The sequence below is a fragment of the Jaculus jaculus genome, chromosome 3 (genome assembly GCF_020740685.1).
Source record: "Jaculus jaculus isolate mJacJac1 chromosome 3, mJacJac1.mat.Y.cur, whole genome shotgun sequence".
NCBI classification, from domain to species: domain Eukaryota; kingdom Metazoa; phylum Chordata; class Mammalia; order Rodentia; family Dipodidae; genus Jaculus; species Jaculus jaculus.
Window position 1 is genome coordinate 173,332,671 of NC_059104.1, and position 21,480 is coordinate 173,354,150.

Below are 21,480 nucleotides of genomic sequence, written 5' to 3' on the forward strand. Positions count from 1 at the left end.
CTGTGGAAAGTCTCACCAGCACAATGGATGAAGGACAGAGCAGAATATCTAAACTAGAAGACTAGGTGGCAGATCTAATACAGTCTAACAAAGAGAAAGACAAGCTAATAGGAAGGTATGAATGGGAATTTCAAGATATCCAGGACACTATGAAAAGATCAAACATAAGAGTTCAGGGTATATTAGAAGGAGAAGAATTTCAATCTAGAGGCTTAGTAGGCATTTTCAACAAAACCATAGAAGAAAAATTACCCAGATTGGGAAACAAATGCCAATGCAGAAACAGGAAGCTTTTAGAACACCAAACAGACAAAACCTGGAAAAAAACCTCTCCTTACTATGTTATATTTAAATTACTAAACATGAAAACCAAAGAAAATATACTGAAAGCAGTTAGAGAGAAAAAGCAAGTCATATATAAATTAACTCCATCAGGATCACAACAGATTATTCAACATAAACCTTAAAAGCCAGAAGGCTTGGAAGTGTGTATTCCAAGTTCTGAAAGATAACAACTGTTCACCATAATTGCTCAGGAAATAAAACCACTAATCAATCACTGGATCTCATGAAATTACAAACTTTTGTGCAGCAAAGGACACTGTGAATAGAGCAAAGAGACAACCTACAGAAGGGTAGAAAATGTCTGTTAATGTCTGACAGAAAATTAATATCCAGAATATACAAAGAACCTGAAAAACAAAACAATAAGAAATCAAATAACCCAATTAAAAAATGCTCTATGAAACTAAATAGAGTTCTCAAAGGAAGAAATACAGATAGCATATAAACATTTTAAATCGTGTTCTATATCCTTAGCCATCAGGGAAATGCAAATTAAAACTTTGAGATTCCATCTCATTCCTGTCAGAATGGCTACCATCAAGAAAACAAATGACAATAAATTTTGGCGAGGATGTAGAAAAAGGGAAACGTTGTACACTGTTGGTGGGAATGTAGCTGGTACAACCATTGTGGAAATCAGTGTGGAGGTTCTTGAGACAGCTAAAAATAGATTTGCCATATGATAGCACTCCTAGGCATATATCCTAAGGACTTGTCTCACTACTTTAGAGATACTTGCACAACCATGCTTATTGCTGTTCCATTAACAATAGCTAGGAAATGGAACCAGCCTAGATGTTCCACAATAGATGAATGGATAATGAAGATGTTGTACATTTACACAATGGAGCTCTATTCAGTGGTAAAGAAAAATGACATTATGGAATTTGCAGGGAAATGGATGGATCAGGAAAGGATTATACTTAGTGAGGTATCCCAGGCCCAGAAAGCCAAACATCGCATGTTCTCTCACTATGTGGATCCTAGCTACACATGTTTAGACTTGTGTGCGAGCTGGAACCAAAAATCAGTAGCCAAGGCCAGTAAGCTAGAAAAAGGCTATAAGGGAGGGAGGAGAGGGGAGGACTTAAGGGGATGGTATCGTATATATGTAAGTAGAAGAACAGATTACAGGGTGTGGGATGGTGTAAATGAGGCCAGGGGAGGAGATTAAGAGAAGAGTGGGGGAGGGTCAATCAAAATTTGAGATATGAAAGCCTACTTTTTTGGCTAATTGCCCATCTAGAAGCCAAAGATTGTTAGTAGAAAATTGTCAGTACCAGGGATGGGATACCTTCCAGTGAGTTGTTGGCCAGGTAGGACCCTGTTGCTTCCAAAACATTACAGGCTATTGCCAAAGCCCTTGGTTTCCCACGAGTAACAGATGGTTTGACCCTCTTGTGGAAGACTGCACATGCCTGGGCAGCAAGGTCACTGAGAAATCAAGCTGGTGCTGAACTGAAAAATCTCCCTGTAGACAAGCCAACTGAAAGTTGGAAAAAGCTTCACTGTATGTAGACCTGTGGGAGACAGAAATCATCAGAGGTGAAAACAGTGGACACTGGAAGCCTCAAGTTTGGCCACACAAGCCAAGTAGCCGAACAGGTGCTATAGTGGCATGTCTGCTCTAGGGGAAAACAACTGCTCCTAATTGGACTGGAGGCCCACTCTATGGGAGGGAATACATGCCTTGTACTGAAAGCCTAATCAAAAGCCTATGGCAGGGGTGGTCATGAGCCTTATAGGTATAAAGCCTGCTCTTATCTGGCTAAATACATATATTATTCTCACCAAACTGCCCTGAAAACACTACATATATTAATGCTACTCTCACTTTGGTTAGAGTAGCTTCTCTTTTCAGATGGTGGTGATCACTGGGATGACCCAAAAGGCAACATAGTGGAGAAGAAGTGACAGAGGAGTGTCCAGTACTGAAACATCTGAATCACACCCTCCAAGGCTCAGGGTTCATTGCAGAAGAGGTGACAGAAAGCATGTAAGCACCAAAGGAAGTGTACCACTCCTTATAATGCAACTGCCCAGGCAGAAATTGGCGTCAATATTCATGAACTTGCAGTGCCTAGAAATACCTTCACAAGACCCTCATAATAGGAAGAAAGAATGATGACATCAAATTAACAGAGACTAAAGAAGAGAGGGAGGGGATATGATGAAGAGTGGAGTTGTGAAGGGGCAAGTGGAGGTAGAGAGGGAATTATCATGGTTTATTGTTTGTAAATATAGAAGTTATCACTTAAAAAATTAAAAAAAAAAACAACTACTGGGGGCTGGAGGGATGACTTAGCGGTTAAGGCATTTGCGTGCAAAGCAAAAGGACCCAGGTCGGATTCCCTAGGGACACATGCTAGCCATATGCACAAGGTGGTGCATGCATCTGGAGTTCATTTGCAGTGGCTGGAGGCTCTGAGGCACCCATTCTTTCCCTCCCTCTCTCTCTCTTTCTCTCTGTCAAATAAATAAATAAATATAAATAAATAAATATTAAAAAAAACTCTTGGGCTGGAGGTATGACTTAGTATGTAAGGCATGTGATGGTTTGAATGGGTATCCCCCAATTGATTCAGTTTTAGTAAAGCTTTATACCTCCACCTGCCTGGCTGGAGGAGGTGTCACTGTGGGCAGATCCTAGTGTCCAGCTCTAAAGTATGGGGGTGGATCTGGAATTTCCAGCTAAGGATATACAAAGTGCTAGAGCTTTGCTTGGAGTTCCTGAAGTGTTCTTGCTTTTGCTGGTGGTGGTAGCTTTTGGCCTTTTTCTCTGAAAGGACCTGTGAAAGTGAGCCAGATTCTTTTGCCCTTAGGGAATTTCCCCTGAATCTGAAAGCTTGAATAAATTCCTTCCTCCATAACTGTGCCTGGTTTGAAAGTTCATCCCAGAAAATTGAGGCTGTCTGCTACAAGACACTTACCTGCAAAGCCTAAGGACCCAGACTCAGTTCCCCAGTACACACATAAGCCAGAGGCACAAGGTGGGCAAGTATGGAGTTTGTTTCTCCTTATCTCCCTCTACCTCTCTCTTTTCCCCATCCCTCTATCTCCCAATTGAATACTTAAATAAAATATTTAAAATTATTTATTTATTGCAAGAAGAGAGATAGAGATAGATAGGGAGAATATGAATGGATCCGCCAAATCCTCTTGTTCCTGTAAGCTAACTCCAGATACTTGCACCACTTTGTGCATCTGGCTTTATGTGGGTACTGGGAAACTGACATAGCACAAGGATTCTGATCTCATCTGAAAATACCAACACAAATAACCAGGGAAAGATAAGCAATACAGTCTTCAGAGAGGCTCTTTACCTACACCCAGGTGGGTGACTGCAAAGAAGGACTCTGCACTTCTTATAGTTATTTTTCCTTCACATTTATACTTCCCTTGTTTAAATCTAATATTAATTTTGTGGAAGAGCTTCATCTGGCCTGTTCTCTCTCTTGTACAGCACGTTCCTATTTTGGGAGAGTCTCTTCCATAGAAAATAGATTGTTCTGGGTGTATCACTATTGGCATGTTTTTGTTTCTTTCTCCTTTCATTTTACCTGTAGCTGGAGTTGCTTTCCCTCCACACTTTGCATTTGTTACTTCCCCCTTCTATTTAGTTTTCTCTCCTTCCTGAAGCAGGGCCTTAATGTAGTGCAGGCTGACCTGAAACTCATTCTGTAGCCCAGGCTGGGCTTGGCCTCATGGTGATCCTCCTACCTCACCTTTCTTAGGGCTGGGCTACCACATAACTAATATTTTAATACATATAATAGTATATTGTTCCCTTATGACATCAATGTCATTAGAGTAATACAGGAGTGATTGTTTTTATTGTTCATTGCTCTGTTTTTTACAGTGGTCCTGTTCACTGTTGTGGTTGATTTTGTAGTTAATAGGCTGCTCTCAGAATGGTGCTGGAGATCATGCCCTGTGAACTGAGCATGTGTGCCCTACTGAGATACATCCCAGTCCAGTGGAGGGAAATGTGACTTCAACCCTTTTGTAATGTGAACATACTTGAATATTGCAGATATTGGAACTGAAAGGTTTGAATGATTAAAAATCCAAGGAGCAACCTAACCCAAGATGAGCAGGTTTCAATTCAAAAATACAAGAAGCATGTAAAGACAACTCAATATGATTCCTCCAAAAAGTAGCAATTTCATAGTAATGGATTCCAATTAGAATGAAATAAATGAAACAATTCAAAAGAACAATTATGACAATGTTCAGTGAGATCAAAGAGAATATGAATTAAGTCCAGGATAAATTTTAAGAGAATACCAATAAATAGATGAATGAAACGAAGAAAGTCAAGGCAGGATAAGAAAGGGAAATTAATAATAAATAGGAATATTATACCCAGGCAAATTTTCCTTCATAATTGAAGGAGAAATAATAACTTTCAAAGATACACACAAACTGATTTATAACTACTAAACCAGCACTACAGAAGGTACTTGAAGGCCTCCCAATATAGAAGAGATGAACATACCCATGAGGCCTTAATAAAAGCATAAAGTTCAGTACAGAAATTGATAAGTAAATGAGGGTTTTGAAACTTCTAAATATTATAAAAATTTTAAAAATGATAAGAATCAATACCCACTTCTGAGTAAGTCTGAATTCTAATAACCTCAATTCTCCCTTCAAAAGACACAGACTAATAGATTGAAATTAAAAATAGGCCCAACTATTAGTTGCTTCCAAGAAACACATTTACTAGCAAAAACAAAATATAGGGACTGGAGAGATGGCTTAGTAGTTAAGGTACTTACCTGCAAAACCTAAGGAACCAGGTTTGATTCCCCAGTACCCATGTAATGCAAGATGCACAAAGTGGTGCATACATCTGGAGTTTGTAGTGACTAGAGGCACTGGTCTCTTGGCCATCTATGATGTGAAATGCAATACATTCAGTCCAACTTTAAAAGTCCCCATAGTTTTTTTTTTTAATTCCTATTATTTATTTATTACAGAAAGAGAGAAGAGAGAGAGAGACAGAAGCAAAGGGAGAGAGAGAGAGAGAGAGAGAGAATTGGCACTCCAGGGCTTCAGCCACTTTAAATATTTTATTTTATTTATTTGACAGAGAAAGAGGAAGAGAGAGAGAGAGAGAGAGCACACTAGGGCAGGGCCTCCAGCCACTGTAAATGAATTTCAGACACATGCGCCCCCTTGTGCGTCTGGCTAACGTGGGTCCTGGGGAATTGAACCTGGGTCCTTTGGCTTTGCAGGCAAATGCCTTAACTGCTAAGCTATCCATCCAGCCCTCAGTCACTTTAATAGAACTCCAGATGTGTGGGCATGTGTGACTTTGCACTTGCCTCACCTTTGTGCATCTGGCAAGCGCCTTAACCACTAAGCCATCTCTCCAGCCCAATTTTTTTTTTAAATAAATCAATGCCAACACTGTTCAAACATCTCCATAGTCCAAGGTTTCTTAATTGTGAGCTCTAAAACCAAAAGAACATAATGCACAGAATAAACATTCACATTGCAAAATATGTCATTGAGCCTCTCAAGGAAATATTGGACCAATACACGATCTAAAACAAACAGGGAAGACATGAAGTCCTGCACCTTCAAGTCCAATGTTTCTAACCAGTGACAAGGCCTCTGGGATTCCAACTCCACCCCTCCAGCTGGGCTGCTCACAGTCTGGGGAAAACTTCATACCAAGCTGGCTCTCTTTGGCAGCTGTGCCATAGTCCTGGCCGAGGACTCCATGGCAACCCATGGTTCATTCTCATGGGTCCATCAGGCATTTTAACAACACTGCTTCACGTGTCCCATGACCATTTCTAAAACAAGATGTGTTATAAATCCAGTGACCCTCACTTACATTTGTTACATTACTTTACACTACCAGGTGGGCTGCAAAATTTGTTAAGCCAGGTGGGAATAAAGCTGACTTTGAAGAGCAATCAATACATTCCTTCAGCATTCAGGCTCCCTACTTCCAAGAGTCTGTATTCTTTCTGCTGCCCCAAGGCAAAATTGCTGGCCCAATCTCTCAAACAATTGCAGTTGAACTAGCAGCAGTTCTGGTCCCAAGTTTTTCTTTCCTTCTGGGACATATCCTTCTGCTCCCATTAGCACATTTCCACACAGTGCATTTCCACTAATGCATAGGTTCTTAGGAGTTAGCCTTTCACACAAACTGCCCTTAGCCTAGTCCAGACAAAGCTCTTTTGTCACTTCATAAACTAAGTTCACAGCCCATATCTCTTACTGCATTCAGGTCTTTCAAGACTGACCAGAATGGTCCATCAGTTTGTTAATATAGCTCCATAAGGCATTTCTTAGGTCAAAGTTTCAAATCCTTCCACATTCCTTCTGCAAATTAGTTCGAAAAATCCCAAAGCCACACAGTCAGGTTTCTAGCAGCAAAAACCCCACTCTACTGGTCTTCTGTTGTAGTTACCTCCTGGTTGATGGCACAAAGCACCTGGACCAAAAGCGTCTGGTGAGAGAAAAGTTGTTTATTTTATCTTATAGTCTCAAGGGGAGACTCCATGATGGCAGAGAAAAAGATAGCATGAGTCGAGACTGGACATCACCTCTGCCATAGCAGGTGAAACACTGCAACATGAAAGTGATCTGAACCCTGCAGGGAGCCCCACACAATATATCCCCTTAGGCAATGCTCTAATGCCCAAATTACCTCCTACTGGGAACCTAGCAGCTAGAACACATGAGTTTGTGAGAGACATCTAATTCTAACCACCACAAAGGATCCACAAAGCCTAAAGGTAGAGGTATCATATAATATGGGAATAATGCTCTGAGGAATATAAGCAAAGGAATCAAAGGCAATATTTTACAGAAATACCTACCTTCCCAAATTCATCCACACAATTCATAATGGCTACGTTATGGAATCATACTTATGGCTGATCAATAGCTGAATAAATAATGAAAATATAATATATAAAAACAATGGAGCTATAAGGATGGATAATATTGTTTGTAGCAAAATAGATGAAACTAGAGATTATATTAAATGACAAAAGCCAGATTCAGACAAATTTCACATTTTCTCTTTGTGGATCCTAGATTTTACATAGATACATGAAATGTTTTATATATATATGTACATAAATAAATAAACATATATATGTATATAAAACATTTCATGTATATATATATATATATATATATATATATATATATATATATCTAAAACAATATATATAAGCATAAATATGAAGCTGTATGCCCGTGTATATGTATGTGACACAAAAGAGAAGAGGACAAGAGGGTGAAAGGAAGTGAGAAAGGCAGATAATAGGAGAGTGAACATGGCTGTAGTATATGATAAACGTGAGTGAAAATTGTTAGATACTCACAGCCCTCTCCATCTCCCAAGAGGTCAAAACAGGTCTTTTTTTTAGAGTGCTCCCTGACTGGACAAGGATCTAGCCAGCCCAGCCTGTCTCCCTTCCTGAGTACTGGTCCACACCTCCATGAGCCTCACTCCCACTGGCCAGTCCACTAGATCAGGTCATGAACATAAAAGGCCTAGTCTCATTCTTTCTCTTCCTTTTCTGGCCTCTTTCTTGAAGCAGTGCGTTATTTCTCTTTCTTAAGTCTCTCATCTGCTTTCTTATCTACATACACACCCCTTTCTTTATCTCTATCATCTCCTCTCTCTCTCTGTCTTCTCCCTTCCCTGCTCTCTGAGCTTGCATGTGTTCCCCTCCCCCTACTGACCCAGCAGGGGCTGTCTTATGGGTGCCAGCCTGCAACCTACCACAGATTCTCTTTGCCCTTCCCCTTTATCCAAAGCTCTTATTGTGAGCCATCAGTTCAACCCCCTAGTCCTAAAATGTATTATCTCAGAGTCCTCTGTATTGAAATCTCATATATGTGGTGTTTCAGACAGATTTTGAGTTATTTTCTGTGATCAGCTACAGTCTCAGTTTCCATTTCTTATTTCTACTTTTTTGACCCTGACATTGATTCTGTCATACCTACACTTCATTCCATGATAAATCTGATAGGTCTTGGGGATGCCTGTGCTGTTTTTGTTCCAAAGACTCAGCATTGAGCCAGGAATGTTAAGCATGTTGAGCCCCAATTCCAGCTGGGTACTAAGGTCTGACTTATCCATATAGTTCCTGTGTGACCCAGGGTCACAACCTCACAGGAGACCAGACTTTTGGGGATGTCCACTACTCCTGTCTCCCCTCATCTAGCTGATTTTCCAGAGTGATTTCCCTGACCTTTCTCTTCAGCCAGATAGCTCAAAGTTTAGGTCCAAAACAAGGTCCCTTGGCCACTTCCAAGGCAAGGCAGTGGCAATATGGTGATCTGTCTCTTCCCACTATACCTGTTCACTCCTTCTTCTCATATTGAACCACTTTCTAGAAACCTGTGAGTCCTGGATGCTCCCCTTTAATCTGTGGGCCACAGGTAAACCCACCAATGAGAACCCATTTTGCCTGGACCAGACTAGCTACCACTTCCTTTCAGATGGGGGTGGCTGCGGCCCTCCACCAGCCTCTGGTGATGAAGCTGTCTTAAACATTTCAGTAGAAATATTTCTTCAACTCTGTTATGTGTTTGTGTTTTATGTCTAGGGCTGGCCAGATATTGTCATGTCTGAAGGATGCCTGATAATTTTCAAATGTGTAACTTGATGTGTTTTAAGATGCTTCTGAATTACAAAATCAATTGTGCATTCCTGAAATTACATTATAGATTTAAGTTGGGCTTAATTAAATGAGATGTTAAACTTTGTATTACAAATAACATGAAACCTTTAACAAATAATTACTTTTCATTTATTGATAAGCTATACAAATAGAATTTAAATATGGAATTGTCTAAAAAACAATCAATGAAATATTTACTACTAAATGAGTTTTCAAATGGTTCTAATTAGAAAAGGTTAATACATACATATGATAAAGATTGTAGATGAATTGCTGTGATGTTATACTGAGACAGAATTGTTTAGCAATCACTGAAAAGTTATTTGGTATGTATAAAATGTCTGATTCTTCATTCTGTCACCTTTTCTATTTACAGTAAAACCTCAGCTTGCTGAAGTTAATTTGTTTATGGTAACAGGTTTAAAAACTGTCTTTAAAGTTTTAAATCAAGATAGCTGTGTTCCTTTTATCTGTCAGGATTTTGATATCAAGATATTCATTAGCTGTTGACTTTTATATTTAAGTATCATATCTGAGAACAATGTAACCTTAAAGGTAGTTAATTTACTGTTTTAGTCATACTAACATACCAAATGGCCATTACTAAGTTTGTCATTTAAGTTTTATAAAGGAAATAATCTGATTTTGGTTACTGTAATGAGTTAACCCCCAATTATAACATTAAATAATACTATTTACAAATAATGTTGGTACCATTTGGATATAAACTGTTAGATTTCTTGCCTAAGCTTCACCTATTTATTTATTTGTGTATTTGAGAGAGAGAAATTGAGAGAGAGAGAGAGAGAGAGAGAGAGAGACTGGATGTGCCAGGGCCTCCAGCCTCTGCAAATGAACTCCAGATACATGCACCCCCCCCGTGCATCTGGCTTATGTGGGGCCTGGAGAGTCAAAACCAGGATCCTTTGGCTTTGCAGGCAAATGCCTTAATGGCTAAGCCATCTCTCCAGGCCTTACTTACGTATTTTAAGTTACAGGTGAGGTACATATTTCCCTGTGTCTTTCTATATCCTTTGCTTCATCTGCTTTCTTGTCTACATACCCACCTTTTCTTTTCTCTTGTACATTTCTCCTCTTTCTCACTCTTAGCTGGCATCTAGTTTCCCTCCCCATGCTGAGCTTCCACCCTGCAACTAATCTCCCATTCTCTTTCTCACCCTTTTGGAACCACAATTAAAGTCGCTATTTTTAAAAAGTGTGGCTTTAGAGTCCTCTGTACTGGAGCTTCTGTCACAGGAATATTTTCATGAACTCATTTCTATTTGGCAGTCTCAGAGCTCCTGCCCCCTCTCACTCAGAACTGAAGTCTTTTTTCCAAGGGCCTGCTGTCTCTCTCCTCTGCTACAATGTTACCCACTTAAATTTGCATCCTCAGAAATCCACTCCTACTGGCCAGTCTGCCATGTCTAAGGGCATGGACCTAAGGTCCCATTTCCCCCTCTCTTTGTCCTCTTCCTGTCCTTCTTATGCTGACCAAGGACATATACTTTCCTGTCTGTCCACCTCATCTCTGTTCACACATGCACCCTTTCTTTCCCACTTCTCTCTAGTTCTTTCTCTCTCTCCTCATCCCTCTCTTATCCACTTCTCTCTGGACCCATAGTTTTTGGGCAAGCAGCCATCTCTACTGGTACCTTTAGCCAGCATGTTGGCTGCAGACATTGCACACTTTTAGACCAGCAGCAGGCTCCTTCTACCTAAATTCCTTAGTCCTGCTCTGAGATAAAAATAAAGTATTTCTTGATTAACTCACATTCTGGAATCAGAAGCCTCTATCTCAGACCCTCTAATTCTTGATATAAATACCAATGTGAAGGAATTTGAAGATGTGGGTTTGAGAAGCCCCAGGTAGTTATAAGAAGAGTCATTTTGGTTGGGGTTCTTATGACCAGAAGGCTGGTAAAAATGGGAGAAAGATAGCCAGGCATGATGAATCATGCCTGTAGCCCCACTCAGTATGCTGAGGTAGGAGGACCACTAAGCATGTGAGGTCAGCCTGTGCTACAGAGCCAGTTCCAGGTCAAACTGGGATAGAGACCCTACCTCAAATAAAAAGGAATTAAGAAAAAAATGTGCTCATGGAGTTTTGGAAGGAACAGGGCTACAATGGAAACTGGACTAGGGGCCATTCATGTTACAAGCTATAAGGAATGTGGCTACATTCTATTCGTGTCCTAAAAAATTTAGAGGTTCTGACTTCAAAAGTAATGGGCTAATTTACTTTTCAGCGGAAATTTCAAGATGGCATAGATTCTAGCTTGTCATGATGATTGTTGTAATGCCTTTAGCCATGGTTACAGTGAGAATTTTCAGCGAGAAACAAAGCAGAAAGATGTGAAAAATGTGTAGTTTGGAGAGGAAAGAATTTGGATGAATTAAGAGTTGCAGACAAGATATGTTGCAGCTGTAGTTTTACAGAGATTAAGAACTTGGATTTTGCACTGAGACAATAAGAAGTATGCATACTAGGGTTGGAAAGATAAGTAAGAGGAAGTCTAAGAAGGTCCCTTAAACCTAAAATCTGATTTCACAGGGAAACAGTTAGAGATTCAGCAAAGTGTTACATCAAATAAAACATTGATTTATTTTATTTTTGATTATTTATTTTTTATTTTGAGGCTCCTCTCATCTTTGGTGGCCTCATTCCTGATTTTAGGTAATAGAGAGTATGGTGGGTTCTTTCTCACCTTTAGGCACTTTCATAAGGTGAAGTTGGAAAGACAACCTCAATACCTAGAGCCTGATGGTATCTGTGACTATAACAAGTTGATATAGAAACACACTGGAGTGTTCCTTACCTTTTAAAAGCTTTCACACCATGTCTCCCATGTCTGTTACTGACATCCCTAGTCCAGAGATCCATCTCTCCTATTCCTCTTTTACAAAGTTATTGTTCTGAATGCTATAATAGCATCTTCAGTTGACCATTGTTGGGAGCTGTAGCTGCTCTTTGACCATGGTAACTGCAGCTAGTCTTAGATCTCCAGGCACAGAGGCCTTATCGTACGGCCTTGGTGGAGCAGACTTCAGACATGTAGGCATTGTTGAGAAAGTTTTATTTTCTGTGTATAAGCTTGTGTCTGCCTGAATAAACTTGAGCCTTGATCAGAACTTGTCTTGGCTCCATTCCCTGTGTTCTTGTCTCAGGTTCATTCCCACTCCCCTCTTCGGGGTCTGTTTCAACTTTCGTGCTGCAGGCTGGCACAGACCATTTGTTTGGACTTTATTCTCTTGTAACATTCCTACATCCATGTAGATTTAATAAAACTTTCATGCCTTTCTCTTGTCAGTAATTTTTGTGTTAGTATGCTAGTTGTTATATGCACCCAATGAAGCCCATAACTAATGGGTACTAGAGAAGATTTACCACTGTCCTAAACTTCTAAATGAGAAGTGTCCCTATATTACTACTTCTTGGTCCTCTAAATCCTGCTCTTGAAAGATTTTTTTCAAAATACTCTCATTTACTCATTTGTGAAGAAATACATACATACATACATACATACATACATACATACATATTTGTGAAATATATGTGATATATGCATGTGTATACAGAGAGAGAGAGAGAGAGACAGACAGACAGACAGACAGACAGACAGATGCACCAGAGCCTCTTTCCCCGCTGCAAACAAACTCCAGATGCATGTACCATACCATTTTCTGTATCTGGCATTATGTGGGTACTGGGGAGTTGAACCCAGGCCAGTAGGCATTGCAAATAAGCATCTTTAACCACCAAACCAAATGTCCAGCATATATCCTGTTGTAAATTATCCCCCCTTTATTTTTGTGCTCTACATCTTGAGCATCTTACTTTAAGCAGGAAAACATATGCTAGCCCTATTTACTGTAATCAAATGTGGACTGTATCTAGCCTCCTCTTTAAATATTCCTTTGATTGCTAGAATCCTCAAATAATTAATCAGATCAGTGTATCTAGACAACAGTGTTTGTTGATTACATGAATAGAAGAATGCATACCATTCACTTCTCCTTATGTAGTTTCACATTTACCCTAATCTGTTGCTAACATTTATTCTCTGGTAGCTTGGTATCAAAGTACTGAATCAGACAGCCTGTCCAGCATGTTCATTTTAAACATCCTGGGGAACTTTCTTTCTTTACTATCTCTCATTTCTTTGTTTCTCTTATTAATGTGCTTCTAAGAAAACCTGATTACTTAAATTACATGTATTTGATTTAGCAAAGACATGCTAAAACCCCATAATTTATTCTACACATATATATCAAGGGCTATCATTGTACTGGAAGATTTGCTGTGATGGAATAGTAAGTAAGGCACACTAGATCCCTGGTCTAAGTATTGTCCTTCCAATATGAGAAGGAGAATATTAACTAGGCCAATAATTTCAGAAAGTTTTAAGTGTTAAGGAAGTATTAAGAAAGGAATAAGAAGAGAGTGGGGTAGAAAGTTTCCTGAAAGAAGTTTAGAATGTGTAGTTGGCAAATCGATGTATAGCCAGTTATGGTGGCAGCATTCTGGAGGCTGCAGCAGGAGGACTGCCATGGACTCCAGGCCAACCTGGAGCAGCAAAGTGAATTCCAGGTCAGCCTGGGTTAGAGTGAGACCCTGCCTGAAAACAAACAAACAAAAACAATAAATCACAAAAGAAAATGTATGCTTAGAGTTGTGACTGTGCTGTTAGTCATAAGATAACCATGGCTCGTCTTGACCTTTTGTTATCCATTTTCACTTTCAGCTTGTCTGTTAGCCTCTGTCTCTGACTCTAGCACATATTATTTGTGTGGCTTTGCAGCTGTTCTCTGTGTTACCTATGTAGTATGGCTTATCTAGCAAAAAAAAAAAAAAAAAAAAAAAATCATCATTCTAAGTTCTCAGCTTTAGAAATTTGACCAAATTTCTTCTATACAAGCTTGTATGGAAGTGGTGTTGATGCGAGATGGAGAAATGAGTGGGCTTTATGTTCTGAAGCTGCTTTCCCTAGTTCTTCTACTCTGTCCTCCCTGCTAGTTACTTATTATAGGCAGGACATTCCTTTGCTATAACTGACTGCTCTGTAGCTCTGGAATCTGTATTTTTCTCTGCTATGTATGGTCCATCTTTCATATTATATCCTGAAAATAATATTTAAACCATTTACTTCCTTGATTATGAAAGTTTGATATTTCTACACTCATTTATGATGTAACCAAAACTATTTGGCCCTTATAGTCAAGACTCTCATGGTCTGGCGACATTTGACCCCTCTCATTCCTTCAATATGTTGCCTTCCTGTTTGTCCCCCTGTAACTGTCACTTCCCCTTTAAGCCACACTTTAACCCCTTCCTTCCAACTAGAGATTTTTTTGTAGATTTTACATTATTAAAATTAAAAAAGTTTGAAAAAGATTTAAAAAAATTTACTTGCTCATGTGTGAGAAGAAGGGAATGAAAGAGAGAGAGAGAGAGAGAGAGAGAGAGAGAGAGAGAGAGAGAGAAAGAGACTGTCTGATTGACTGACTGACTATGGGTAGGCCAGGACCTCTTGCCACTGCAAAGGAACCCCAGGCATAAGCTTCACTTTGTGCATCTGGCTTTATGTGGGTACTAGGGAATCAAATCTGGGTGAGCACACATTGCAAATAAGCACATTTACCACTAAGATATCTCCCTAACCCTAGCTTTTTCAATTGTTTTGATTTTATTTTTCTTTCTTTATTTGAGAAAGTGATAAATAGGCAGGGGGAGGGAGGGAGAGAGAGAGCAGAGAGAGAGAGAGAGGGAATGAATATGAGTGTGCCAGGGCCTCTAGCCACTACTAACAAACTCCAGATGCCCCTTGTACATCTGCCTTATGTGGGTACTGGGCAGTCGAATTTGGGTCCTTTGGCTTTGTAGGCAAGCACCTTAACCATTACGCCATTTCTCCAGCACTTTGATTTTATGTTTGACAGTGTGTTGGGGGAGAGCAGCCTGCTCTGAGAAAAGCTAAGAGCAATGCCTTTGTAAAGCTTTTATTAATGGGAGAGTCAGAAGAACTATATTACCTTGGCACAGTGGGATTTGGAGCTGGAGATAGATAGATATATACAGAGAGAATGCCAAAGAACAAAGGGGGGGGGTTGTCCACTTGTAAAATGGGGCCAGAAGAGGGAGAAGTTCTACTCTATGTCACTCAGCTGATATGCTAAGAGCACTGGAGGGACTAGATAAGACCCAAGGTGGCCTTGGATTTTGCTGGCATCAGGGTGCTTATCTTGAAGTCCTAAACAGTAGGGTCAGGCAGGTCTTGCTGGCCTTGCCTTGGAACCAGGCCATAGGGCCTCTTAAAGTGCCCTCATGTGTTCTAACAAGTTTATTTGATTGATCCTGCATGCTGTATTATGGGCTGTAACGTACCTGTTGCAGTTAATTTCTCTTTACCTTTGTAGGCAGTAGTACTTGCCTGTCATAAGCTGTAACAACGTTACTCTTCACCTAAGCCCTTTGCTCCTGGACAATAGGTATGGTTAGGGAAATCCATCCACTGTTGTGTTCTGAGAAAGGACTTCAAGAAGGCACTTACAAATGCTTTTGCTAAGATGCACTGACTTTTCACTAGGCCCCACACAGAAACTAAAACAGACTGAAAGCCTGATATCCCTGCCTCTATTTTGTGCCTGTGCTTCATCTGAAGGCAAAGAAGTAAGTTTTTGTTCTTATTCTTTCCTTCCAGGAAGAGCAAAGTCTGCAGCCACCCACCTTCAAAATGAGTACAATTATCCATAATGGTGAAGCTGCATCCTCCAAGATGAACAGAATTATAATTTCACAAATTTTGGGACCACAGTGGAGGACAGCCACCTTAGGATCATAGCCAAGTCAGTGATGGGTGGAACCACACCCTGATAAGGACTGCTCAGGTATGCATACCTTTTGCTGTCCATGAAAATCTAAACCTTTTGTCAAATGCCCTGATGATGGACTTGTGGGGTATGGGTGGGGAGTTGTGGGATCACTGGACCCTTTTATTTGTTCTTCCCAATGTGGCTGTGTTGAATAAATCTCTCTTCTCTGCTTTTCACCATACCTTACTAAGACTGGTGGTCAGGCTTGCTTGGGCTGCCGGAGCCCTGGCTTTTATGCTGAAAGGACTGCTGACAGGCAAAGAATGACTGTTCATGTGAAGGCTTCCCCACTACATGCACACAGGCAGAATTCAAACTATAAAACACTGAAAATGAAGTACTCTTTCCAATGAAACTTAGGAAAACCCATGTCTATTTTGTTTACCTTATGATAGGCCAGACACAAACCATTACAATTCAAATTCTTTGCCTCATAAAAGATTAGCCCAGTCATATATTGCTAGTGAGCTGTCTGAAACAACATATATGGTAAATTTGCCAAACATTATTTAACTTCCTGCTACCTCACAGCCTGAACTCTTATCTGAACCTCCACCAAAGCCGGGCCATGTCTCCTTGACTTATCTGAGAGGCCATACATAATCTTGCTGGTATTAGGGGAAATATTCCGTTACTTTCCCACGGCCGCATACTGTTCTGAGTAGTGTGGACCTTCCATATAGAGTACATGCCCTGCTGCTGGTCTGTTGGGGTCCTGGAACCTGGCTTTAGGCCGCCAGGTCCTTCTGTCACTCACTGCCTTGATCCTGGCAGGTTCTCAAAGCTCCGCGCACGAGTGTGGCACCCTGGCAGGACACTGGCACCTGATCAGCACCGGTTCTCCTCTTCTGAAATTAGCTCTGGGTTTTCCCTTTGCCATCGCTTCCTCTCCAAAGGTCAAGGATTGCCAGACTCATTGGAAGGGACCAACCTTCTCCCCACACTTTGCTCCCAATGAATGACACCTCTTCCTGTGGAAGCTCTTACAAAGGGAAGGCCCTGGGTGCTTTCTGTCCCTGGTCTTGAGAACGGTGTGGGGATCAGTGTATGTGTGGGTGAGTCATTTATTGGGTAGACTTTGCTTTTTGCTTTTGCTTTTCTTTTTTTGATCTGTCCTCCCATGTTGCTGAATTAATTTTGTTTATGAGAGGTTGAGACTCAGAGTGTAAAGAAAGTAAGCCTCTGTTCTTGGGACTGTAACTCGACAGTGGCCATGATGGTGACTCTTCAGTGTACAGTGTCGGCCAGGAGTGCCCAGTGGGAAGGGGGGAGGGTCTTCTGAACAACTAGAGTTTTTTTTTTTATTGCTTTCGCATTTTTTTTTGTTTGTTTTTTTTTTCAGGTAGGGTTTCACTGTAGTCTAGGCTGATCTGGAATTCACTCTGTAGTCTAAGGATGGCCTTGAACTCATGGTGATCCTCCTACCTATTCTGGGAGTTCTGGGATTAAAGGCGTGCGCCACCACGCCCAGTTGTTTTTGCATGTTTAATCTAGATGTTCCTCTGGATCCCTGGGAGATCATGGCCTTGGAAAATCCATGCAACCTTTGAGTTGTGCCTACTCAATTATAGCAGGGGACTTCTTTGGCATCCAAGGAGCTCAAACTTCCTGGGATTTCAGTAGTAATTCCCAGCCATAGTCTGGACTTTATTTTGCTAACCATAATTGAGCGACTGTAAATTTATGCTCAATTAATGTTTTAAAGCACTGGGGAAGTCTTATCTAACTCGTAATTAATTATGTTTGCCAATTTCTTGCTTGAAATAAATCTGTATCTGAGCAGCTAGGAAACTGTTCAGTTGTACAGATACTGTTCACAGTGGCTTCCTACTGTGGAGAGTGCTGAATGAAAACAAAACTGTGACCTTTGTCTCGTCAAAAAAGAAAGAAAGAAAGAAAGAAAGGGAGGAAGGAAGGAAGGAAGAAAGGAAGGAAGAAAGAAAGAACACATGCTCTAAACTGGGCGTGGTGGCATACACCTTTAAGCCTAGCACTCGGGAGGTAGAGGTAGGATGAGCACTGTGAGTTTGAGGCCCCCTGAGACTACATAGTGGTTTCCAGGTCAGCTTGGGCCAGGAGACCCTACCTTGAAAATCCAAAAAACCAAAAAAACAAACAAATAAAAAATCCATGCCTTCCTGTCTGGCTTTGAGATGCTTATAGATCTTATTCTTGAATTGTTCTCCTCCTTGAGATAGTCACTTTCTAACCTCTACAACACTTCTTTCAAATAAAGCCCATCTCCCTGGGTCTGGGTTTCTTTTCATGTGATCATACAGATGAAACTTTTATAATGTATCTTCCCTCTTGTTATTTACCTAGTTTAGGGAACAATGACTATAACAGAGTTGACATAAACTTGGACTTATGATGCACACTGAACGTTCACAAGCCACGTAAGAATTAAGAGAGTCGTGGAGCTGGTCTTTACCAACAAGATGGCTTGCTTTGTCTCTCAGTTTGCTCTATCATTGTGTAACAGTGTGGGCAGAAACTGTTACTTTTGCTTCTATATCTCCATCCTTTGTCTTTTCTGTTAATGATCCTTCGTTTTTGCATGGCACCATAGGTTCTAAAAAGGCATTTGTAACATCCCTGTCTCACCTCAGATCACTTAAATCAACATGCCAAAAATAATGTTTATCTGAAAAGGCAGGGTAGCTGTTGGCCTTCCGGAGATAAAGGTCTTAGGTCCAAGCCAACACTGTAAGGAGAAAGCTTTCTAGCAAGGGGTTTTCCCATTCATTGTCTTACCATATAAAAAGCCTCTGTACTCCTAACCAGAGAAGACAGAGATTTGGGAGGGAAAAAGATCTTCTACTTTCCCCAGGGCTTGAACATCCGCTTCCTTCCATTACTTCTTGTTGCCTATATATTCAGTAGAACAGCTAGCAATATTAACCTACAAATCTAGTAATAGTACCAGAGAATCAGGATGCCATTTTGTAGGTCCTTAGTCTCCTTAACAAAGTAATTTACTCAGAAGGAAGCTTGCTGACACTTTTATTACACTGAAAGAGACAAATAACAAGTTAGACAAGCTGCAAATGCTGGCAGTTTCTAGGAGGAGGAAGGTGGACAGTAGTTAGAAAGTCATGCTGCAGTGTTAGTGTCTAGACAACAGGCAGCTTCAGCGCTGGAGGTCAGCAAGTAGCTGCAAGGGGAAGAGTGTCTTCAGAGCAACAGTGAGAAAACCCAAAGAGGGAGTCAGGGAAAGCTTGCTTAGGGATTTGGTCAGTATCCGAAGAATAGCTAGAAAGAGAAGAGGAAAAGTTAAGCCTTTTGAGTCAGAATGCAGAAAAACAGGTAGGTTTATAGTTTATATCTCCAAGTAACTGCATTGAGCGAGGACCGTCTTGGGGTATATCACCTTAATAAGGGGTTCATTATTTCCTCCCTTTCTTTGGGCATGTCTTCAGGGACGCAGCTTTCCTGAGGAATAGTCTACTGGATAGACGATTGACAGCTCATTTGGATTAACATGTCTTTGTAATCTTTTGTATAGCTAGAATATCTCCACCCTTGGCCAAAGGTAAAACTGAGATTCTAGTCCTTTGGAAAAGGAGAAAGTAGCTTTTCCTCAGCTGAGCCCTGATACCACCTCCCTCCCCCCTTTACCAGGGAAAGGGCAGGCACGACTCAAAGCTAATATTCATATTTGTAGTTTTAACATGCCAGGTCTCTAACTATTGCCTTCACTATCTCACTTTCTGTTTCTATTTTACTTTCTGGGTCTGTTATATTTATCTGGCCACCCTGATTCCCACCTTCTTTTTCACTTACTTGTCTCCTTGAGTGAAAATTTCTGTCTCCAGGTCGTTGCTCCAGAGAGAACGGTGTGGGTAGTGAGCTCCTTCCTCAAGGCTGCGAGGGCATAAACTGTCAGCTCTTGCTCACCCCGGGCTCTTTATGTGAAGGCGGGGCTATATTTGCTCTCATAGCAGCGCACTTCCTCTTGGGAAGTTTTGTCCTACTTCTGTTTATCTATTCAGCTATTTCAGTGTCATTACTGGTCTCAGAGACAAAAGAATTTGAAAATCTCCTCAGAAGGAATCTTAAGGACAATTTTATTGGCATATGAGAGAGGGAAAAGCCACACAGACAAGCTGTAAACTTGGCAGCTACTGGGAGGAGGGGAAGGGATGAGAGGGAATCTCTTGAGTCAGAAGTCTCAAATGCTAGGATTGCTCATTAGATCTCTGAACAACTGCCTGCGTATAGGAGTTCATGGAAAGTAAGAATGCTGAGTTTCTGACAAAGCAGCCTTAGTATTTTGCATGATATCCCAAAGAAGGAGAGACAAGCAGGAAAAGGAAAATTATGCTTTCAGAGTTAGTGTGCAGAAAGTGTGCAGGCTTAGCAGTAAGAGATCATAAGTAGGTACGTTGAGAGAGAAGCTTCTGGGGGTATGTAAATATATCTTCTATCTGTACAAAGTGTCCTTTTGATGGGTGTTTCAGCTTTTTGTGTGTAATGCTAATTCTTTGGAGGCTGAAGTAGAAGCTAGAAGTTCAAGGCCAGTCTGGGCTCTACAGTGAGACTTTGTTTCAAAAGAAAAAAAGAAAAAGGTAGAGAGCCAAGAATAGGAAAAGGAAGATGAAGAAGAAGAGGAGGAAGAAGAGGGGGAGGGGGAGGAGGAAGGAGAAGGGGGAAGAGGAGGAGAACAAGAATAATAAAGCAAAATATGGCTGCCCTTTGTAATGAAAATTTTTATTATTAGTATTAGTATTAGTAATCAGTGGACGCACAAAGAGGCATTTCTATCTGGTATATCTCTTTCTATCTAGGAAGGATTTATTTCTAAATTTATCCCTAAATAAATGCAATAACTCATAATTTATCGTTCTTGAGTCTGATTTTTTTTTTTTTATCAATTCTTGGTTAAAAATTGGATAAGGGCATACAATTTGGGTTCATAAGTTTGGGAGACCCCTCCTGAACCCCCAAATCCTGCATCACTAGTTCTTAGTTGAATTGTGGCTATGCTTGTGCTGAGTCCTGCATTAGTGCCTTGTGTAGTCTGTAGGCCATGAGTAAAGAGAAACAGCATGTGTCCCACACACACTGGCTTCAGCCCAGTGAGACCATGATACCTAGTCATGGAGGCATTTCAGTGAATGCATGTTTATGAAATGCTAAAGATTTCTTGTCACAGTTCCCTCAGGCCACACCCAGTACTGAGAAGAGACTTTCAGTTTCATTTCTCAGTCAAACATTGTTTCCAGGAAATTCTTATTTTGAGCCACAGGAACAAAGTCTTTCTTGTAAATTTGATGCTTATTTGATAATATTTTTAGCTAGTTTTTTTTTCTAGCCATTCCATTTTCCTTTGCTCTTTGTGTCATCTTCCAAATTTAATCTTCCTATTTGAAAAATTCTGCCCTTATTATAATACCTTGAAAGTCAAAATTGAAAGATATAGTAGTATAGTCCTTTTTGTCTATTATATTCAGAATAATATAAAAGATTACCTAATCCTGAATGTACTATATAGAGAGGCTGTCATCATTTATAATTTTATCATGAAAAGGGAATCTTATGTCCTATAAGTTTAATGCACATTTCCCCATCCAGTAGCCTTATTCCTATAAGAAACCTA

General features: G+C 40.4%; 1 protein-coding gene across 2 annotated transcripts in view; it reads right to left on the minus strand.

Moving 5' to 3' along the window:
- The window catches only part of LOC101610664 (interferon-induced very large GTPase 1-like), a 31,162-nt gene extending 11,407 nt beyond the window's left edge, over nucleotides 1–19,755 (minus strand). Inside the window, exons 1-2 of one of the 2 annotated variants that reach the window (XM_045146186.1) lie at nucleotides 19,665–19,744; nucleotides 1,640–1,865 (exon numbers count right to left, since the gene is read on the minus strand). The gene's annotated coding sequence lies outside the window, so the exon portion shown is untranslated. Of the gene's footprint in view, nucleotides 1–1,639; nucleotides 1,866–19,664 lie in introns of both variants that reach the window. The other variant, XM_004650915.2, reaches the window with a different exon arrangement.
- Between the last annotated feature and the right edge of the window lie 1,725 nt (nucleotides 19,756–21,480).